Consider the following 22,904-nt stretch of genomic DNA (forward strand, 5'->3'; position numbering starts at 1 on the left):
GTGGGTGCTTTTACTTCAAGAATTTGATCCACACATTGTTGAGAGGAATAATGTTGAAAAACCAATAGCAGATAATTTTTCTAGAATGGAAAATGCTATTGATGACCCACTGCCTATTGATGATATTTTTCCTAATGAGCAATTAGTTGTTATAAAGTCTTCTCATGGTACCCCTTGGTATGGAGATTATGCTAATTAAATTGTTGCTAAATATATACCACCTAATTTCGCATACCAACAAAAGAAAAGGTTCCTCCATGACTTAAGACATTACTTTTGGGATGAACCACATCTTTATAAAGAAGGAGTAGATGGTGTTATTAGGTGTTGTGTACTTGAGTATGAACATGGAAAGATCCTACGGAAGTGTCATTCTAAGGCCTATGGAGGGCACCATGCTGGTATTACAATCTAGTTTCTATTGGCCTTCTCTTTTCAAAGATGCTCGTAAGTATGTCCTTTCTTGTGATGAATACCAAAGAATTGGTAACGTTGGTAGACGTCACGAAATGCTATGAATTATTCACTTGCTATTGAGCCATTTGATATCTGGGGCTTTCATTATATGGGACATTTTCCTTTCTCTAACGGGTATACTCATATTTTAGTTTTTGTCGCATACATTACTAAGTGGGTAGAAGCTATTCCAACTAGTAGTGCTGATCATAACACTTCTATTAAAATTCTTAAAGATCTTATTTTCCCAAGGTTTGTAGTCCCTAGATATTTAATGACTGATGGTGGTTCACATTTTATTCATGGTGCTTTTTGTCAAATTCTAGGTAAATATGATGTTAATCATAGGATTGCATCACCTTATCATCCTCACTCTAGTGGTAAAGTTGAATTGAGCAACCGAGAAATAAAATTGATCTTGCAAAAGACTATTAATAGATCTAGAAAGAATTGGTCTAAGAAACCTGATGATGCTTTACGGGCTTACAAAGCTGGTTATAAAAAACCTATGGCAATGTACCCATACAAAATGGTCTATGGAAAAGTATGTAATTTACCTCTTGAGTTAGAACATAAAGCTTATTGGGTAATTAAAGAATTTAACTATGATTTTAAACTTCTTGGTGAAAAGAGGTTATTTGATATTATTTCCTCGGACGAATGGAGGACACAAGCTTATGAACATGCCAAGTTAATTAAATAAAAGGTTAAAAGATGGCATGACAAGAGAATCCAAAAACGGGAATTCAATGTAGGAGACCTAGTACTTTTCTACAATTCCTGTTTCTGATTTTTTGTAAGTAATCTTCTCTCCAAATGGGAAGGACCATATATCGTCAAGGAGGTGCTATCAAGATTAACAACTTTGAAGGAAAAATCCGAGAGTGGTAAATGTCCAAAGAATTAAACACTATATTTCACGTACACCCATTAATGTTGAAACTAATATTATTCAAGTGATGTCACCGAAAGAACAAGTAGGAGAGACCTTCCGGAACACTCCAGAAACCTGAGAAGGGTAGGTATGTGATATGATAAGTAAACCAACTCCAAAAACTCCAAAATTTTTTGTTCTGTTAGTTTTGGTAATTTAGAAAAATTACAAATATAAAAATGAGTCACGGGGACCCACGAGGGAGCCATAAGTCAACAGGGCGCGCCCTATTAGCTTGTGGGACCCTTGTGTGCCTCCCAGACTCCATTTTCTTCCTGGACACATATTTTGACCTAGAAAATAATAATATATACACTCCCATTTGTTTAGACCATCGCATCGCGAGTTTCTCCTCTATTCTTGTTTCTAGCTATTTTTCTGATAGATCTACATTGCCATGATGCCATCAAGCTCCCCCAAGGACAAGTTCTATGAGAATATCATCAACCCTCAATTCCCGGAGGTGATGAAGCACCCTCAAACCATTGAGATGTCGGAGGAGGTGCTGCACATCTGGATGTACAAGTCCCAAAGAAGGAGGGAAGCGAGAAGGCCAAGCTTGCAGTAGTGGAACACAAGATCTTCAAGTGCTAGGGTATGGTGGAGCGTGAACTCGGGGCTAAACACTCCATGATCACGGATCTTATTTGTGAGAGTAAGAAGGGAAAAAAGGAATTTGTGAAGATGATCTTCAATATCCATGATAGGGTCCAAGATCTTTAGACTCAAATTTATTATCTATAAAATAAAAATTGTGAGTATGAATCTTGTTTCAAGAGGATGAGTGTAGCTGCAAGTTTTAGTATTCCACAGACAAGCTCTTCCTTCTTCAACGGGGAACCTATGCCATGGAAGATGGAGAAAAATCCTACTACCTCATAACCACCATCACCTAAGAAGGCCATTTGAGTACAAGGGTATGTGACCACTCTTAGCTTGTTCCAAGCTTGGGGGAGGTGCCCCGGTATCGTATCACCATCACTTTTACCTTTATCTCTATCTTAGATTAATCCTTAGGCCTTAACTATGTCATGATTTACAGAAATAATTTTTAGTTTTGTTTTGCTTGGTGGTTTTTCTTTGAGATCTATCTACCCTTGTAATCGAGTATGAGAGTTATATAATAAATATTAGTTTGAGTTTGCTTGTTTGCATTACTCTCGTGCATGAATCATAGAATTGAAATAAAAGAAAATTAAAAATCATATGCTAATCCCATAGGGAGTAATGACTTCACATAGAAAAAGTATGGTAGATAAAAGTTGTTGGGAGTTAACAAACATAGCATTAGTCATTGATACAATCCATGCAAAATTATGATAGAGGAGAGGAGACTCACATACAAATATACTATATTGGACATCTTTTATGATTGTGAGCCCTCGACAAATATTATATAATGATCGAAGTGTTGATGTTGGACAAGGAAGACAACATAATGATTATGTTTGTTTAAATTCACATAGAAGTTATATTGGCATGGATCCTATAACATGTGGTGCTTGATTTAGATCCTTTGCCACCGAAAAATTCGCACTAAGTACAGATACTACTTGTGCATCAGTAACCCTGAAACCCAGTTTCTTGCCATGAGAGTCCACCATACCTACCTATGGATTAAATAAGATGCTTCAAGTAAGTTTTCATTGGTGCACAAAGCAATAAAAAGTGCTCCTAAACATGTATGTTCTTTTATTATATGAAAAAATAAGCTTTGTACAATCTTGTGATGGCAAAGAAATAAAAGCGGCGGACTGTATAATAAAGTTTGCTATCACAAGGGGCAACATAAAGTGATGTTCCTTTACACTAAGGGTTTTCACACACACAAAAATAATTAAAAGCGCATGGCAACCTCTGCTTCCCTCTGCGAAGGGGCTATCTTTTACTTTGATGTATTACTTTTATGCAAGAGTCAATAAATATTTATCCCTATTCCCACCTATTAACTCTCTAGTTGGAAAGCATCATGTGTTGGGGAAAGATCCAGACACATATATCCAGTTGGATGCAGATGATCATGATTCATTATTGTTGAAATTATCCTTGAAGGTAAAAGAGTTGGGTGGAAAAATAATAAAGCCCCTATCTTCCTATGTGTCTGATGGAAACTTTAGCTTCAAAAATATGCAATGAGTGTCAGCAATCATACAAGACTAAATGATAGTTAAGTATGTGAACTTGCTAGAATGAAAGCTCTTACATAGCGTATTCTCTAAAATATGATGTTGTGATTGTATCAATGACTAAGAACATAGTTTGTTGATTGTCAATAAAGTTTAGGCTTCATACATAAACAATTGTGGGTATATTGTTACCTTTTTATGATAAGCTATATGATGAAAAACTTGCTTCTATGTTAATATTCATGATGCTCTCATGTACGCATACTTTTTTTATCGATACCTCTCTCTCAAATAATGTGGTCATTATAATCGAGTTCGGCTTTCGCTTGAGGACAAGCGAGGTCTAAGCTTGGGGGAGTTGACACGTCCGTTTTGCATCATGAATTCTTTATTGATATTTATGATTATTCTTCTCCATTATTCCTCATTACTATACAATTTTATGCCTTTTCCCTGTGAATTTACAAGGTACATAACAAAGGGGGAAATTGCCGGAAATTGGAATTCTGGACGTGAAAACAAAGAAAAAGGCTAGAAAATCACCGAATTCCAAATGACCTGAAACTTCACAGCGCAACAGGGCACGCCCACCCCTAGGCACGCCCTGTTAGCTCGTGGGCTGCCAGCAGGTCTCCCAACCCCCTCTTCTCCTATAAGGTGTGTTTTGACCTAGAAAAATCAAGAATATACTTTCTCGATGAAGTGCCACTGTATCGAGGCGGAAACCTGGGCAGAGGCCCTTTTGTTCTCCGATAGAGAAATTCTTCTGGGGAGACTTCCCTCCGAGAGGGGGAGATTGAAGCCATCGTCATCACCAACGCATCCTCCTTCGTGGGAGGACCAATCTTCATCAACACATTCACCAACACCATCTCATCTCAAACTCTACTTCATCTCTTGTATTCAATCTTTGTGTCAAAACCTCATATTGGTACCTGTGGGTTACTAGTAGTGTTGATTACATCTTGTAGTTCATGCTTGTTGGCTTACTTGGTGGAAGATATTATGTTCAGACCCTTGATCATCATTATTATACCTCAAATCTTGAACATGTTGATGATGTGTGAGGAGTTACTTTTGTTCCTGGGGACATGGAAGAAGTCTTGTTATAAGTAATTATGTGAAGTTGGTATTCGTTCGATATTTTGATGATATTTGTGTTGTTGCTTCTTTGAGTGGTGTCGTGTGAATGAATACTACACGGCACTTAACCATGTTATGGTACTAAGGGAAGGCATTGTAGAGTAATAAGTAGATGATGGGTTGTGAGAGTGAGAGAAGCTTAAACCCCAGTTTATGCGTTACTTCGTAAGGGACTGATTTGGATCCACAAGTTTCATGCTATGGTTAGATTTATCTTAATTCTTATTTCATAGTTACAGATGCTTGTGAGAGGGGGTAATCATAAGTAGGTTTCTTGTTCAAGTAAGAACAACACCTTAGCATCGGTCCGCCCACATACTAAATAATCAAAATAATGAACCCGATTCAACTCAACATGATGAACATGCTAGACAGAAATTCTCATGTGTCCTCGGGGGCGTCTGCTTCATGTCATAGTACTTTCACGCTCGTCCTTTGTTATAAAAAGGATTGGGCTATCTTGCTGCAAACTTTCTACTATTGTTACTTGTCACTTGTTACGAACTATCTTGCTACAAAACTAGCTATCCCTGTTACTCACAACACCTGCAGATAACCCCTTGCTGAAAACTGCTTATCATTTCCTTGTGCTCGTCATTGGGATTGACACGCTTGGTTATCAAAAGGACTATGTTTGATCCCCTATACTTGTGCGTCATCAATAATCTACTTCACTCGACTCACTAGCAATTGTTTCAACATTATCGAGTGTTTCGAAAAGATTAGCAAGTGGATGAGGATCCATTTATATTATAATTTTCTTTTACTTTATATTTTTGTCCGAAAAATATATATGTAGCATTTCTAGGTAAGTATAGAGTAGAACAAGTGAATTATAATTCGTGTGAAGGAACCTGATAATAATTTTATGATACTTCCTAGCAACGACAACAAAAATTCTTCCTACGAGTTGTAAATTGCGTTGGGTTTTTCCCAGAAGAGGAGGGGAGATGTAGGACAGTAGAGATAAGTATTTCCCTCGGTGAGAACCAAGTTTATCGAACCAATAGGAGTATTAAGAAAACCCTCGTCGTCAACACATGCATAGAAAGAAGCAAACACTAGAACCCAATGCGGGCAAGAGGGTTGTCAAGCCCCTTGAACTCGTTACTTACATTTACAATGTTGATGATATCGCTTATCGTTAGCGTCGCGGACAGCTGGGGATTGTAGATTAATCAGAAATCAACTGATTAATAGATTTTATTGGTCAACTATTAATCGGCCATTTTTGGCAAATCCTAGGTTCCAAACACTAAATTATGCTATATTCAACACCAAAAGAATATTCGACTGAAGTGTTTCCTTCGTTTCTAACCTTTGAATCCTTGTATAGTGACAAATAAAATTGGACAACCGTACATACTTCATAATAAGGTCCACAAAACACATATACACATCATTCTTGCAAACAAAGTGATATGAATAGGACTAATTTATCAGTAGATTCCTGATAAATTGCTTGTCAATGTGATAACTGGGCTCAAATGAGAAATGGTGAAGATAAGGCCTAATCTTATCGGTCACCCCCATGCGTAGCGATAAATCGGATGATAAACCATTGAATCGGAAGAATTTTTGAACATATTAAATAGTGATAAATAGATAATATAAATATAAATAATAGAAAAATGAAGGCAACAATATTTTTTGGTTTTTGTAATGTAGTTTGAGTAGACCTGGGACCATAGTTTTTGCTAGAGGCTTCTATCTTGAAGACATCACACGGTGGGTAGACAAATTACTATTGGGGAATTGACAGAATAGCGCATACCTATGACATATTATTCAAGACATTGATCATGTATATAGGCATCACATTCATAAGAAAGTAGATTGACTCCTGACTTCAGTACTACTATTACTCCACTAATCGACCCCTATCTAGCTTGGATCTAGAGTATTAAGTACGAAACAGAGTAATGCTTTTGGCAAGATGACATGAAGTAGACAAAGTAAACTCAAGCGATATGAATAAAACCCGTCATTTTATCCTTAATGACAGAAATAAAAATATGTGTCATGTCCCTTTCTGTTAGTGCGACTGAGCACCGCAAGATCGAACCCATCACAACGCACCACTCCCACTGAAGATAAACCAATCTAGTTGGCCAAACCAAACCGATAGATGAGAGAGAAATGTGAAGCTATAATAATCATGCATAAAAGAATCCAGATAAGACTTAATTAATATTCATGAATAAGTTGACCATAAACCCACAATTCATCGGATCCAAACAAACACACCACAAAGAAGATTACATCGAATAGATCACCGCGGAAATCGCTGTGAACTTTGTAGTGAGGATCAAAGAGAGAGAAGAATTCGTCTAGGTACTAGTTATGGACCCGTAGGTCAATCGTGGACTACTCACACAACATTATGGAGGCAGCAAGGTTGATGTAGATGGCCTCCATGATCGATTCCCCCTCCAGCAGGGCACTGAAAAAGGTCTCCAAATGGACTCCCATCCAAACAGAGACTTACAATGGCAAAAAAGTGTTTCGGGTGGCTCTTTGATGTTTTCCTAATATTTTATAATTTATAGGGGTGGAATTAGGTCAGACGGAGCCACAAGGGGCTCACAAGGTAAGAGGGCGAACCTACCCCCCTAGGCACGCCTTGTTGCCTTGTCGTCTCCTCGTGCTGCTTCTGGCTTCCTTCCGAAGCTTTGAGGTCTTCTTTTGTCCAAAAAAATCATCAAAAAGTTCCATATGGTTTGGACTCCATTTGGTACTGGTTTCCTCAAAATCCAAAAACATGCAGAAAACATCAACTGGCACTTGGCACTGGCTTAACAGGTTAGTTCCCAAAAATGATATAGAACATCATATAAATGCATATAAAGCATCCAAGATTGATAATATAATAGTATGGAACAGTAAAAATTCATAGATACATTGGAGTCGTATTAGTGACCTCTTCCGCCTAGGGTGCGCAATAACCCAAGAGAAACAAGATTTGCAAGGGATTAGTGGGGGGAATCAAATATCTCTTGCTCAAAGTGTAGATCGAGGCCCTCTCCTCCAAACCCTAGAGCACCAACAAGTTTTGATGGCTAGGGAGACAAATCGGGCAAAACGAGCTTAGGGGCAACAATGCAGCTTGTCGGATAAGAGGTGAGGTCTTCTTGGGGTAAGAAGATCCTCTATTTATAGTGGGAGCAAATCCAACTGTTACCTGCATTAAAGTCGCGTACAGGATGTACTACTTCTCTTGGGAGCGGCACTACGAATTGAGGCGGCAGTTATGGCCGAACACTAAGAGTTAGTGAAAACTTAGAGCGGCACTGCCGCCGGTGCGGTACTACGGTCCACACAAGCGGTACTACCTCTTAGTGTCGCGATTTTAGGTAGAACTGAGATGGTAGGGGAGATAGAATGGCAGTACCATAAGAAGAAGTAATACAGTTGTCTACTATCGCCCTACAACCGCGAATAGGGAATGTATTACAAAAGGCTTAAATAAGTGAAAGTGAGTGCGGTAATAGAGTGTGCAAATATCAGACAAGCGGTTCTACTACTCTACTACCGCCCCACTGCCGCTTAAGTTTCCGGGCTACGACGAAAATGTTGGTAGTGCGGTAAAAGTGGGGTCGTAGTACCACACGAGTGGTACTACCGCCCAACTGCTGCTGAGATCAAAAAGATGTCCAAAACCCAAAAAAAAAGTGGTAGTGACTATGGTACTAGACCACAGAAGTACAACGCAAGTGGTACTGCCGCTGGACAGGGTAGTACTACCGCTAATCAGTCAGCAACACTCCAAACACAAGAACTCGAGAGGTGCCGAAAAGAAATGAGGGTGCGATGAGGATTGTGTACATGTCGATTGTACCCAGAGCTATCCAATGCGGATCCCCCCCTTAATAGTATGATTTTTCTATGACTCAAGTACCATCGAAAAAGAGATGCCAGAAAAAAACGTCCTTGCTAATAACAGAGGGGAGAAAATCATCTCGTGTCATGATAGATTATGTGAAATGGTCAATACTCACGATAGTCCGTAATGCGTATTGTCATCAATCACCAAAATCACTAAGGGGGGATATGCTTGAACAATCTCATCCTTTTTGGTGGATTGATGACAACATGGAATTTGCACAAAATATATCAGTGAATAATGTGCAAACTGACAATCTACAAAATATAGACGGGCTCCCCTAGATTTGTGCACTATTTGAGTATGCTTTTCGAATGCAAAGTGCATAAAATAGGATCAAGCCCCCCCCCCCCAATATTTTATAGATGATGCACTAATTGCAACAACCATAATATGAAAGGTAAGCAATATTGCAAGTAACAAGCATGAAAGAAAGAATATATGTAGGGATCAAAGTAAGCATAATCTCACACGTATAAAGACATAAATAAGATAGCATAGGTAGCATATATCTCACACCATATGATGAACTCTCAAGTATCACAGCAAACCAAATCAAACTAAGATAAAGAGTACACAAGCAATAAAATGAGGCAAATAGAACGAGCTTGTGAGTCGACAACTCCCTAAGAAAGCAAAGCAAATGCCCAGTCCAATACACTCCCCCCTTTGGCATCGATACACCAAAAAGGTAGAGAGGAACTATTCGGCCCGAGGTGCTGGAACTACTCCGACTCCTCATCCATGGAGTCCTCTGTGTCATCTCCAGCACGCTCCTCCTCGAGGTTCTTCTCAGCATCCTCGTACTCATCATCTGCAGCAGTATGACGAGCACAAGTGATCTCATCCTCTGACTCTGACCAGCGAATGCTCTTAGAGATCCATTCCTCCTCAGACGTGATCCTCTCCTATGATCCTCTAGAAACTATTAGTCACATGTGCCTCATCATGGCCTTGTTACGATGATGAGGCACCTTCTCACGCACATGTGCCTAGTACAGTCGATGATGCACGTCAACCTGAAGACAAAATAACTTCTTCACCCTCTTCTTAAGCTTGGCAACCCAAGATGACTGCTGTGGAGGTGGCACGTAGTCAGGCTCAGCAGACTCATCAGAATCAGTAGGCATGAGCTCAACCTCAAGGACTTCATGAGTGGCACCCCAGAGCTCCTTTTTCCTCAACTTAATCACCTCACGTGATGCAAGGTCGCTAGTCACAAGAATCTCCCCTAGGTACTGAGATGTGCAAGTGTCCTCAATAAGCTTGAATGGAAAGGGTCCATAGATGGGACACTTCCACTCCATCACTGAAGTGTGAAGCTCATTCCACATAACATGAGACATATCCAGGATGCAAGTATTGCCCTTCTCCTTCATGCACATTAGAAACGTATTCACAAGATAAGAATGAACCTGATCCATATTCCTAACATGAAGAAAGAGAGTGTTCCTAAAGATCATGTGCATTATGTCCAGAAATGGAATCAACTCGATGACCTCTCCCTTGTGAGTCTTCCTCTTCATGTAATAGCAAGTCGGCTTGGACTTGCAAGTGACAGAAGCCTCCCTATGAGGACGGAGACCAAGCGAGTCCTCAAGCCCCAAGCATTATAGCCTAGAATGTTCATGAACTACTTCCACTTAGTCTCCAACTGTCTCCCATGAGTCATCCAGGTGAGTGTCCTCTCATCATTATTTCCAAAGTGAACCATGGCATAGAACTAGGCAACAAGCTCCGAGTCAAAGTCCTTATTCAAAGTCATAATCTTGACAATGCCAAACTGATAACATAAAGCAACTGCCTCTCCAAAGTACGCGAGGTCCGTCTCTTAGTGAGCGAGATCAATAGATCGGGTGTCCACATACAGATTCTTCTGGGCCTTGAGCACATCCATATAGATGAATGAATGCTCCCTCATCTATAAAGAACTGTTAACAAGAGAAGGCTCCCGATGACAGGGATAGGGGTTGCGCTGATGGAACACCCAGAACTGCTTCAAAGACATCTTAGCAGGACCCTTGACCTAATCTTTTTGTTTCATGTCCACTGACTTGGTTGGAAGCTTGCGTTGAGCACTAGAACCATCAGCATTCTCATTAGGAGGACCGCACTTGGAACTCTGTAGATATGGGTTCTTGCGCCATGCCTGATGGGGACCAGACCTACCATCACCTGAACAAACACACGGGCATGAGGGAAACTAGGTGTAAATCATATTGCCTAAGCCGAAAGGATAGAATGTGAGAGAGGAAACATTTGCAAAATTTCAGAAATGTGAACTACAAGTGGTACTAACGAAGCTCGAGTGGTTGTGCCGCCTCGAACTCAATCGGTAGTAGCATGGATTGGGAGCAGTAGTATGACCTAAAGCGGTAGTACCGCTTGTGCTACAAGCGCACAACCGAGGTCAAGATTCGATAGTACCAGTGACTCCAAATTTCAAAAATGCCACAAAAATTTCCTACCCTCTTATCTAGTAGTCATTCAACATCCTACTCAAGCCCTGATTTAGCCAAAAGTCAAAGAACCACAATGCATTGCCATAGCAAACCTAGATTCAAAGGAGAGAACCATAGGAGAGACGAACAGGGGTAATATCGGGTTCGATGGAGAGAGGAGATGGTGGGGATCGATCCCATCGGTCAGACTAGGGGAAGACGGCACAAAGACGGCATGCCTAGGGCATCCGCCATGACAGTTCAGGTTGGCTCATGCACTTAACCCCCCATAGAATCCTAAGTGGTAGTACCACGGACCCGGGCGCTAGTACCATCCAGGGAAAAATGGTAGTACCTCAAGCATACTTTGAAATGACAGGAGGCCGAAAGGTACCCCTCCAATGGTAGTATCGTTGGCCGGAGAGGTAGTATCGCTTGCCGTGGTAGCATCGTCCCAGGCCAATGGTAGTACCGTGTACATGCAATAATAACTGCCAAGTTCAAATATGAAGAGGTGGCTTATGCAATTCTTAGAAGTTGAAGATGAGAATGGATTGGGTTGGAGACTAGAAACACTTCAAATGGGAAGGAACGCTCGAAGTTTAAAAATGACAAACAAAACAAGAGCAAACTTGGAGTAGTTCGAAATGCAACTGAGAACTAGGAACCAAACCTCTTTCAAAGGGATAGGGCAGTGGCCTAACCCACCTATGCTTGAGTCAATTGGTATGGAACCGCAAAGATTTTAATCTTGGGCCCATGACAAAAACTCATCTTTGAAGCACAAGTACCATAAAAATGGCTAATATGAAAGATTGTTTTTATTTATGCATAATAGGAAGAGTGTGAGTTCAAGAAGGGTGCAACACTCCCCCTAGATTCATGCCTACATATGAAACAAGATAAAATTATGAGTGTGGTGGGATGTTGAAAGTACTAGTTGTCAACTAGAGGGGGGTGAATAAGCGATTTTGATGAAAAGCTTCAAAACAGTAAATGTCTGCGAAGTTAACCCCAAGATAGTTTTGGCCTCCTCCACCTTACGTGTCTCTCTAATGTGACAAATCATTTCCTAGCAGTTTTTGCTCCTTCCTCGCTGCAACAACATTCTATCCAATGTTGTTGCGAGGCTAGCATGAGTTTTGGTAACAAGTTGGTATGACTATGGTATTCCAATCCAAATAGGTCTTCTAGTTAATGGCTTATTCTCCAGGGCGTTTGTCCATATGGACCTTAGCACGACGACTTCCAAGCATTAGGATACAATGTGAGGCTAGCTTAGATGATGGAGTAGCGGCACGCCTTCAGCTCGTGCTGGAGATTTAGTTTGTTTTACACTCTTAGGACATGCTTGTAATTTCCTTGTTTTTGGGTGTCTTGTAATGTTAGAATTCGGTCCAAACATTGTGCATTATTGACAAAAAAACATAAATTCGGTAGCAAATTCGGTCCAAACATTTTGAGACCTTGCATTCATGGCTTGAAGGGGTGCGCAGAGTAGGAAGTTGATGCAACATTGATGGTGGAAATAGTGTTGCACCATAGTTCCATGTGGAATAAAAGAAAAGAGGGAGGTCAAGAAATACGAGGTGAACGTGTTGCTATTAGGGACAGGTAGCGACGCTTGATGTCTACATGTTGTAGAATGTGCTTGGGAAGCGAAAAATGGTGATCGTAGAAATGAATACCGATGCGCTCGAGGGAAAATACGATTTGTTGGTGGGACCCGAGGGTCGGAGAAAACATGTTGAAACCGTCTGCAAGCACAATGCCCTACATGTCAATAATTTTGTATGTGAGGACCAAATATTAATTGGTTGGTTATGAAAGTTATTGTATCCACGAACCCAATCTGTTTTGGGTCAAACCCTTCATTAGAACTTTGTGGGTTATGTTGGAAATATGCCCTATAGGCAATAATAAATTAGTTATCATCATATTTCCTTATTTATGATAATCATTTATTATCCATGCTATGATTGTATTGATTGGAAACTCAAATACATGCGTGGATACATAGACAACATTGTGTCCCTAGTGAGCTTCTACTAGACTAGCTCGTTGATCAAAGATGGTTAAGGTTTACTAACCACAGACATGAGTTGTCATTTGATAACGGGGTCACATCATTACGAGAATGATGTGATGACAGACCCAAACAAAGCATAGCATTTGATCGTATCCAGTTTACTGCTATTGCTTTCTGCATGTGAATGTATCTCTTCCTATGACCATGAGATCATGCAAGTCACTAACACCGGAGGAATGCCTTGTGTGTATCAAACGTCACAACGTAACTGGGTGACAATAAAGATGATCTACACGTATCTCTGACGGTGTTTGTGGAGTTGGCATGGATCAAGACTGGGATTAGACACTCCTTGTAATGGAGAGGTATCTCGGGGCCCACTCGATAAAGCAACATCACAATAAGCTTGCAAGCAATGTGGCTAAGGAGTTAGTCATGGCATCTTGTATTACGGAATGAGTAAAGGGACTTGCATGTAACGAGATTGAACTACGTATGGAGATACCGACGATTGAACCTTGGGCAAGTAACATATCGCTGAACAAAGGGAATTGCATACGAGATTGATTGAATCCTTGGCATCGTGGTTCTACCCATGAAGATCTTCATGGAATATATAGGAACCAATATGGGCATCAGATCATGCTATTGTTTATTTACTGGAGAGGTGTCTCAGACATGTCTACATGATTCTCGAATCTGTAGGGTCCCGCTATTGGTTATATATGGGAAGTCATATTTTGGTTACCGAAAAAGTTTTGGGTTCTATCGGTATTGTATCGGGAAGCTTTTGGAAGGTTCCGAAAGGTTCCAGAGGGTTCCGGGGGAGACCGTAAGGGTCCCTCCAGCCCTTAGGACGCGCATAGTATGTAAAGGGGGAGTTTGTATGTAGATGCATGCCCCCTCTTGTAGATGTTGATCTCCATAGATTGATCTTGGTGAGCGTAGGAAAATTTTGTTTACCATGCGACGTTCCACTATAGTGGCATCATGAGCTAGGTCTATGCGTAGATAACATGCACGAGTAGAACACAAAAGTGTTTGTCGGCGTTGATGTTCAGATTGCTTACTTCCTTAGTCTTATTTTGATTCGGTGGTATTATGGGATGAAGCGGCCTCGACCAGTACGAGAGACCCGTTCGATCGACTCACATGCAACTTGTTGCATAAAGATGGCCGGTGGGTTTGTGTCTCTCCCACTTTAGTTGAATCGAATTCGATTGAGGCAGTCCTTGTAGCACGTTAAATAGCAACTTGAATATCACCGTTGTGTATTTGCTTAGGTAAGAATGGTTCTTCTAGTTGTTGGGGATCGTAGTAATTTCAAAAATTTCCTACGCCATACAAGGGTCTATCTATGGGGAAATCAGCAACGAGAGACGTTGTAGAGCATCTTCATACCTTTGAAGATCTCTAAGCGAAGCGTTACTATGAACGCGGTTGATGGAGTCGTACTCGCAGCGATTCAGATCGCGGTGGTTTCCGATCTATGTGCCTAATCACGTCACCTCCGCGTTCAACACACGTACAGCCTGGTGACGTCTCCTCCTTCTTGATCCATCAAGGAGAGAGGAGAAGTTGAGGGAGAGCTCCGGCAGCACAACGGCGTGGTGGCGGTGGAGAAATGTGGTTCTCCGGCAGGGCTTCGCCAAGCGTTGCCGAGGACGAGGAGGAGGAGGAGTAGGGCTGCGCCATGGGAGATGAATTGTGTGTCTCCAAAAGGCCAAAACCCTCCACTATATATACGAGGAGGGAGAGGGAGGCTGCCTTGGCCCCTCCTCCAAGGAGGCGGAGCTTCGGCCAAAGCTAGGGAGGATTCCACCTCCCACAAGGGAGGTGGACTACCTTGGTAGGACTCTTCCTGCTTTTCCTTTTAAGCCTTTTGCCTTATCTCCTCTATCCCAATGCGCATAGTGTTGGAAATATGCCCTAGAGGCAATGATAAAATATTTATTATTATATTTCCTGTTTCAAGATAATCGTTTATTATCCATGCTATAATTGTATTGAATGAAAACATAGATACATGTGTGGATACATAGACAAAACAATGTCCCTAGCAAGCCTCTAGTTGGCTAGCCAGTTGATCAAGGATGGTCAAGGTTTTCTGACCATATGCAAGTGTTGTCAGTTGATAACTGGATCACATCATTAGGAGAATCATGTGATGGACTAGAAACAAACTATGAACGTAGCATGTGATCGTGTCATTTTATTGCTATTGTTTTCTGCGTGTCAATTATTTATTCCTATGACCATAAGATCACATAACTCACTGACACCGGAGGAATACCTTGTGTGTATCAAACGTCGCAACGTAACTGGGTGACTATAAAGGTGCTCTACAGGTATCTCCGAAGGTGTCCATTGAGTTAGTATGGATAAAGACTGGGATTTGTCAGTCCATGTCACGGACAGGTATCTCAGGGCCCACTCGGTAATACATAATCACAAACAAGCCTTGCAAGCAATGTGACTAAGTGTAAGTCATGGGATCTTGTATTACGGAACGAGTAAAGAGACTTGCCGGAAACGAGATTGAAATAGGTATATGGATACCAACGATCGAATCTCGGGCAAGTAACATACCGAAGGACAATGGTTATGACATACGGGATTATATGAATCCTTGGCACAGAGGTTCAACCGATAAGATCTTCGGAGAATATTTAGGATCCAATATGGTCATCCAGGTCCCGCTATTGGATATTGACCGAGGAGTGTCTCAGGTCATGTCTATATAGTTCTCGAACCCGCAGGGTCGTCACACTTAAGGTTCGATGATATTTTAGTATAGTTGAGTTATATGTGTGGTTACCGAAGGTTGTTCGGAGTCCCATATGAGATCATGGACATCACGAGGGTTTCCGGAATGCTCTGGAAACGAAGATTGATATATAGGATGGTTTCATTTGGTCATCGGAAAGTTTCGGGCATTACCAGCAGTGTACCGGGAGTGACGAATGGGTTCCGGGTATTCACCGGGTGGGGCCCACCCACCCGGGAGTGAGCCCAGTGAACCTAGGGTGGCACACCAGCCCTTAGTGGGCTGTGAGGCCAGCCCAATAGGGCAATGGCGCCACAAGTGGAAAATACCAAAGGAAAGAAAAAAAGGAAAGAGGGAGGTGGGAAGGAAGGAGTGGACTCCTTCCTCCAAACCGAATTGGGGTGGGAGTCCACCTCCTCCTTCGGCCGGCGCCCTTGGGGCTCCCTTGAGCCCAATACTAGCCCCTTCCCTCCTCCCATATATACTGGTGGTTTTAGGGCTTTTGAGACACAACTTTGCCACGTGCAACTCAAACCTATACCACGTAGTTTTTCGTCTAGATCTGATTTCTGCGGAGCTCGGGCGGAGCCCTACAGGAGTAGATCATCACCACCACCGGAGTGTCATCACGCTGCCGGAGAACTCATCTACTTCTCTGTCTCTCTTGCTGGATCAAGAAGGCCGAGATCGTCATCGAGCTGTACATGTGCTGAACGTGGAGGTGTTCTCCGTTCGGCGCTAGATCGGAACGGATCGTGGGACGACGGTGATTTGAATCACGAAGATGTACAACTACATCAACCGTGTTTCTTAACGCTTCCCTCTGAGCGTTCTACAAGGGTACGTAGATCTAATCTCCTCTCGTAGATGAACATCACCATGATAGGTCTTCGTGTGCGTAGGAATATTTTTTTCCCATGCAACGTTCCCCAACACATAGGCTTTAGGGAAAGCCTTGGACAGCCCAATAAGGGCTGGTCCACCTCCTCTAACAGCCCATGCACCTCTTTGGTCGTCACACCCCTCCCGGGGGTCCTCCGGCACCCTCCCGGCACTCCCGGTACACTACCGATGAGCCCGAAACTTTTTCGGCGACCAAAACAAGACTTCCTATATATAAATCTTTACCTACGGACCATTCTGGAGCTCCTCGTGACGTCTGGGATCTCATATGGGATTCCGAAAAACCTTCGGTACCCACTTACCATTCTCTTTACAACTCTAGCGTCATCGAACCTTAAGTGTGTAGAACCTACAGGTTCAGGAGACATGCAGACATGACTGAGACATCTCTCCAGCCAATAACCAACAGCGGGGTCTGGATATCCATGTTGGTTCCCACATGTTCCAGATGATCTAATCAGATGAACCACGATGTCAAGGATTCAATCAATCCCGTATGCAATTCCCTTTGTCTATCGGTATGATACTTGCGCGAGATTCGATCGTCGGTATTCCTATACCTTGTTCAATCTCGTTACCGGCAAGTCTCTTTACTCGTTCCGTAACACATCATCCATGACTAACTCCTTAGTCACACTCAGCTCAATATGATGATGGATTACCGAGTGGGCCCAGAGATACCTCTCCGTCACACGGAGTGACAAATCCCGGTCTCGATTCATACAACCCAACATACACTTTCGGAGATACCCGTAGTGCACCTTTATAATCACCCAGTTACGTTGTGACGTTTGTTACACCCAAAGCACTCCTAAGGTATCCAGGAGTTGCACAAAGTCACAGTCTAAGGAAATGATACATGATCAGGAAACAACACAATCTAGTGCTATGTTTAGGATTGGGTCTTGTCCTGTTATCAACGACATCCAATGTCCATGATCAGGAAACCATGATCATCTATTGATCAACGAGCTAGCCAACTAGAGGCTCGCTAGGGACACATTGTGATCTATATATTCACACATGTATTACAGTTTCCGGTTAATACAATTATATCATGAATAATAGACAATTATCATGAACTAGGAAATATAATAATAACCACTTTATTATTGCCTCTAGGGCATATTTCCAACACTAGTTACCCATAGCAGCCACGTAAAACATTCAACAACAAGTAGAGGACGTCTACTTGTTGTTGTAGGGTATGTTGTGATATTATATGGCCAATGATATAATGAGATATATGTGATGTATGAGATGATCATGTTTTGTATAGAATTATCACGACTTGCATGTCGATGAGTACGGCAACCGACAGGAGCCATAGGGTTGTCTTTATTAATTTGTGCCTTTTTTGCTTTACTTGATAGCTATGAGTTAGGAATAGTGGTAGAAGCATAGTTGGTGCAACAACCCCAATGGCGACACGGTAATGGAGATCATGGTGTCATGCTGGTGACGATGGAGATCATGCCGGTGCTTTAGAGATGGAGATCAAAAGAACAAGATGATGATGGCCATACCATGTCACTATTATGATTTGCATGTGATGTTAATCCTTCTATGCATCTTATTTTTCTTAGGACGATGGTAGCATTATAAGATGATCCCTCACTAAACTTTCAAGATCAAAATTGTGTTCTCCCCAAGTGTGCACTGTTTTGAATGTTCGTCGTTTCGAGGCACCACGTGATGATTGGGTGCGATAGACTCTACGTTCGCATACAACGGGTGTAAGCTAGTTTTGCACATGCAGAACACTTGGGTTTAACTTGACGAGCCTAGTATGTACAAACATGGCCTCGGAACACAGGAGGTCGAAAGGTCGAACATGAGTCATATAGGAGATATGATCAACATGGAGATGTTCACCATTGAAACCACCTCATCTCATGTGATGATCGAACTTGGTTTGGTGGATTTGTACCATGTCAGAGTCGAACAACCTCAGGGATGTTGAGTTGAGTGGGAGTTCTTAAGTAATACGATTAATTGAACTCTCTATCATGAACAAAGCGTAAGTTTTCTTTGCAAAGTATGTTGTAGAACAATAGCTCGCGTTGTAGCTTCCCTGTATTTTTTATGCGTTCCTAGAGAAAACTAAGTTGAAAGATGATAGTAGAAATTGTGCGGACTCGGTCCATAAAGTGAGGATTGTCCTCATTGCTGAATAGAAGGCCTATGTCCTTAATGTACCGCTCGGTGTGCTACCCCCCGCCTCCAAGGATCGTTTGTGGATGTTGCAAACATCTGACATGCATGTTTTGATGACTACGTGATAGTTCAGTGTGTCATGCTTTACAACTTAGAATTGAGGCTCCAAGGACGTTTTCAACGTAACGGGGTATATAAGATGTTCGAAGAGCTAAAATTCTGATTTCAGGATCGTGCCCGTCTTGAGAGGTATGAGACCTCCAACGAGTTCTTGCCTACAAGATGAACGAGAATAGCTCAATCGGTGAGCATGTGCTCGGATTGTGTGGGTACTACAATCACTTGAATCAAGTGGGAGTTGATCTTCCAGATAAGATAGTGATTGACATAGTTCTCCGAAGTCACTGCCACCAAGCTACTGGAGCTTCGTGGTGAACTATAGCATATCAAGGATGGAGAATATGATCCCTAAGCCATTCACGATGTTTGACACCATGAAGGTAGAAATCAAGAAGGAGCATCAAGCGTTGATGGTTAGTAAAACCACTAGTTTCAAGAAGGGTAAGGGCAAGAAGGGAAACTTCAAGGATGACAAGCCAGTTTTCGCTCGAGTGAAGAAACCCAAGGTTGAACCCAAACTCGAGACTGAGTGATTCTATTATGACGGGAGTGGTCACCAGAAGCGGAAGTTCCCCACATACTTGGCAGATAAGAAGGTTGACAATGTCAACAAAGGTATATTTTATATACATGTTATTGATGTGTGCCTTATTAGTGCTTGTTGTAGCCCCTGGGTATTTGATATTGGTTCAGTTTCTAATATTAGTAATTTGAAAAGAGGAGTTGCGGAAAAAACTAAGACTAGCTAAGGGAGTGGTATCGTTGTGTGTTGGAAGTGTTTCCAAGGTTGATGTGATCACCATCGCACACTCCATCTACCTTCGAGATTAGTGGTAAACCTAAATAAATGTAATTTGGTGTCTCGCTTGAGCATGCACATTATATTGATTTTTTTTTGTGAGATGATTATTCACGTAAGTGAGAGAATAATGAGTTATTCTGTTTACATGAACAATACCTTTCATGATCATGCACCCAATGTGAATGGTTTATTAAATCATGATCATACTGATAAACGATGATGGTACATGAATCATAGTATTTCTGCCAAAAGATACAAAGTTAGTAATGATAGTACCACTTACTTGTGGCACTACCGCTTAGGTCATATTGGTATAAAACGCATGAAGAAACCCCATGCTGATATGATTTTTATACCAGCATGGGGTTTCTTCAGCATGATTTGACTAGATACGGGTATATTTACTTGATGAATCACAAGTCTGAAATGTTGAAAAGTTACGAGTTTTCAAAGTGAACTTGAAGATCATCGTGACAATAGGATGAAATGTCTACGGTGTGATCATAGAGGTGAATATCTGAGTTACGAGTTTGGTATACATTTAAGACGATGTGGAAATAGTTTCACAACTCATGCCACCTAGAACACCATAGTGTGATGGTGTGTCTGTACATCGTAGTCGTGCCCTGTTGGATATGGTGCGTACTATGATGTCTCTTAATGATTTGCCACTATCATTTTGGGGTTATGCACTAGAGAAAACCACATTCACTTTAAATAGGGCACCATATAATTGCATTGAGATGACACCGTATGAACTATGGTTTTGCAAGAAACCTAAGCTATCATTCTTAAAGTGTGGGGTTGTGATGCTTATATCAAAAGGCCTTAGGCTGATAAGCTCGAACCCAAAGTGGATAAATGCATCTTCATAGGATACCCAAAGGAAACAGTTGGGTATACCTCCTATCTGAGATCCAAAGGCAAAGTGTTTGTTGCTAAGAACGGGTCATTTCTCGATAAAGAGTTTCTCTCGAAATAATTGAGTGGGAGGATTGTGGAACTTGATGAGGTTACTGAACTGTCACTTCAACCACAGAGTAGCAGGGCGCAGAAGATGTTCATGTGGCGCCTATACCGGTTGAAGAGGAAGCTGATGATGGTGATCATGAAGGTTCAGATCAAGTTACTACCAAACCTCGTAGGTCAACAAGGACATGTACTGCTCCAGAGTGGTATGGTAATCACATCTTGGAGGTCATGTTGTTGGATAACAATGAACCTACGAGCTATGGAGAAGCGATGGTGGGCCCAGATTCCGCCAAATGGCTGGAGGCCATGAAATCCGAGATATCATCCATGTATGAAAACAAAGTGTGGACTTTGGAAGAACTACTTGATGGTCATAAGTCTATTAAGTACAAATGGATCTTTAAAAGGAACACACACGATGATGGTAAATGTCACCATTTAGAAAGCTTGACTTGTCGCAAAGAGGTTTCCGACAAGTTCAAGGAGTTGACTATGATGAGACTTTCTCACCCGTAGCGATGCTAAACTCTATTGGAATTATGTTAGCAATTGCTGCATTTTTCGATTACGAAATCTGGCAGATGGATGTCAAGACATTGTTTCATTAATGCTTTCCTTTAGGAAAGGTTATATGTGATACAACCAGAAGGTTTTGTTGATCCTAAGGATGCTAAAAGGCATGCGAGCTCCAGTGATACATTTATGGACTCGTGCAAGCATCTCAGAGTTGGAATAAGCGGTTTGATGAGTGATCAAAGCTTTTGGTTTATATAGAGTTTATGAAGAAACTTGTATTTACAAGAAAGTGAGTGGGAGAACTATAGAATTTCTGATAATTATATGTGGTTGACATATTGTTGATCAGAAATGATGTACAATTTCTAGAATTCATAAAGGGTTGTTTGAAGGGAGTTTTTCAAAGGAAAACCTGGATGAAGCTACTTAAAATATTGGGCATCAAGGTCTGTAGAGATAGATCAGGATGCTTGATAAAACTTTCAATAAAGACATACCTTGACAAGATTTTGAAGGAGTTCAAAATGGAAAGTTAAAGACGGAGTTCTTGTTGGGGAATGTTGCATCGGAAACAAAAAAATTCCTACGCACACGAAGACCTATCATGGTGATGTCCATCTACGAGAGGAGATTTGGATCTACGTACCCTTGTAGATCGCACATCAGGAAGCGTTAAGAAACGCGGTTGGTGTAGTGGAACGTCTTCACGTCCCTCGATCAGCCCCACGAGTCGTCCCACGAACCGTCCCACGATCCGTCCCACGATCCGTTCCGATCTAGTGCGGAACGGACGACACCTCCGCGTTCAGCACACGTACAGCTCGACGATGATCTCGGCCTTCTTGATCCAGCAAGCAAGACGAAGAAGTAGATGATTTCTCCGGCAGCGTGACGGCGCTCCGGTGGTGGTGAGGATCTACTCCTACAGGGCTCTGCCCGAGCTCCACAGAAATACGATCTGGAGGTAAAACTATGGTATCTAGATCTGAGTTGCATGTGGCAAAAGTTGTGTCAAATCAGCCCTAAATCACCACTATATATAGGAGGGAGGGGGAGGAGGCTTGCCTTGAGGGCCAAGACCTCAAGGGTGCTCCGTCCAAGGGAGAGGAGGAGTCCTACTCCAATCCTACTCCAACTAGGATTGGAAAGTGGAGTCCTTCTCTTCCTTCCCACCTCCTTTTTTTTCTTTTTCTTTGGTTTTTCTTTCTTGGCGCCAAGGCCCTCTTGGTCTGTATCACAAGCCCACTAAGGGATGGTGCGCCACCCTAGGGCCATTGGGCTTCCCCCGGGTGGGTTGCCCCCCTCCCGGTGAATTTCCGGAATCCATTCGTCACTCCCGGTACATTCCCGGTAATGCCCGAAAACCTTCCGGTAACAAAATGAAGCCATCCTATATATCAATCTTCGTTTCCGGACCATTCCAGAAACCCTCCTGACGTCTGTGATCTCATCCGGGACTCCAAACAACATTCGATAACCACACATATAACTCAACTATACTAAAACATCATCGAACTTTAAGTGTGTATACCCTACGGGTTCGAGAACTATGTAGACATGCTCCGAGGTACTCCTTGGTCAATATCCAATAGCGGGACCTGGATGCCCATATTGGATCCTACATATTCCCTGAAGATCTTATCGGTTGAACCTCA

Source organism: Hordeum vulgare, chromosome 4H, assembly GCF_904849725.1.
Source record: "Hordeum vulgare subsp. vulgare chromosome 4H, MorexV3_pseudomolecules_assembly, whole genome shotgun sequence".
Classification (NCBI taxonomy): domain Eukaryota; kingdom Viridiplantae; phylum Streptophyta; class Magnoliopsida; order Poales; family Poaceae; genus Hordeum; species Hordeum vulgare.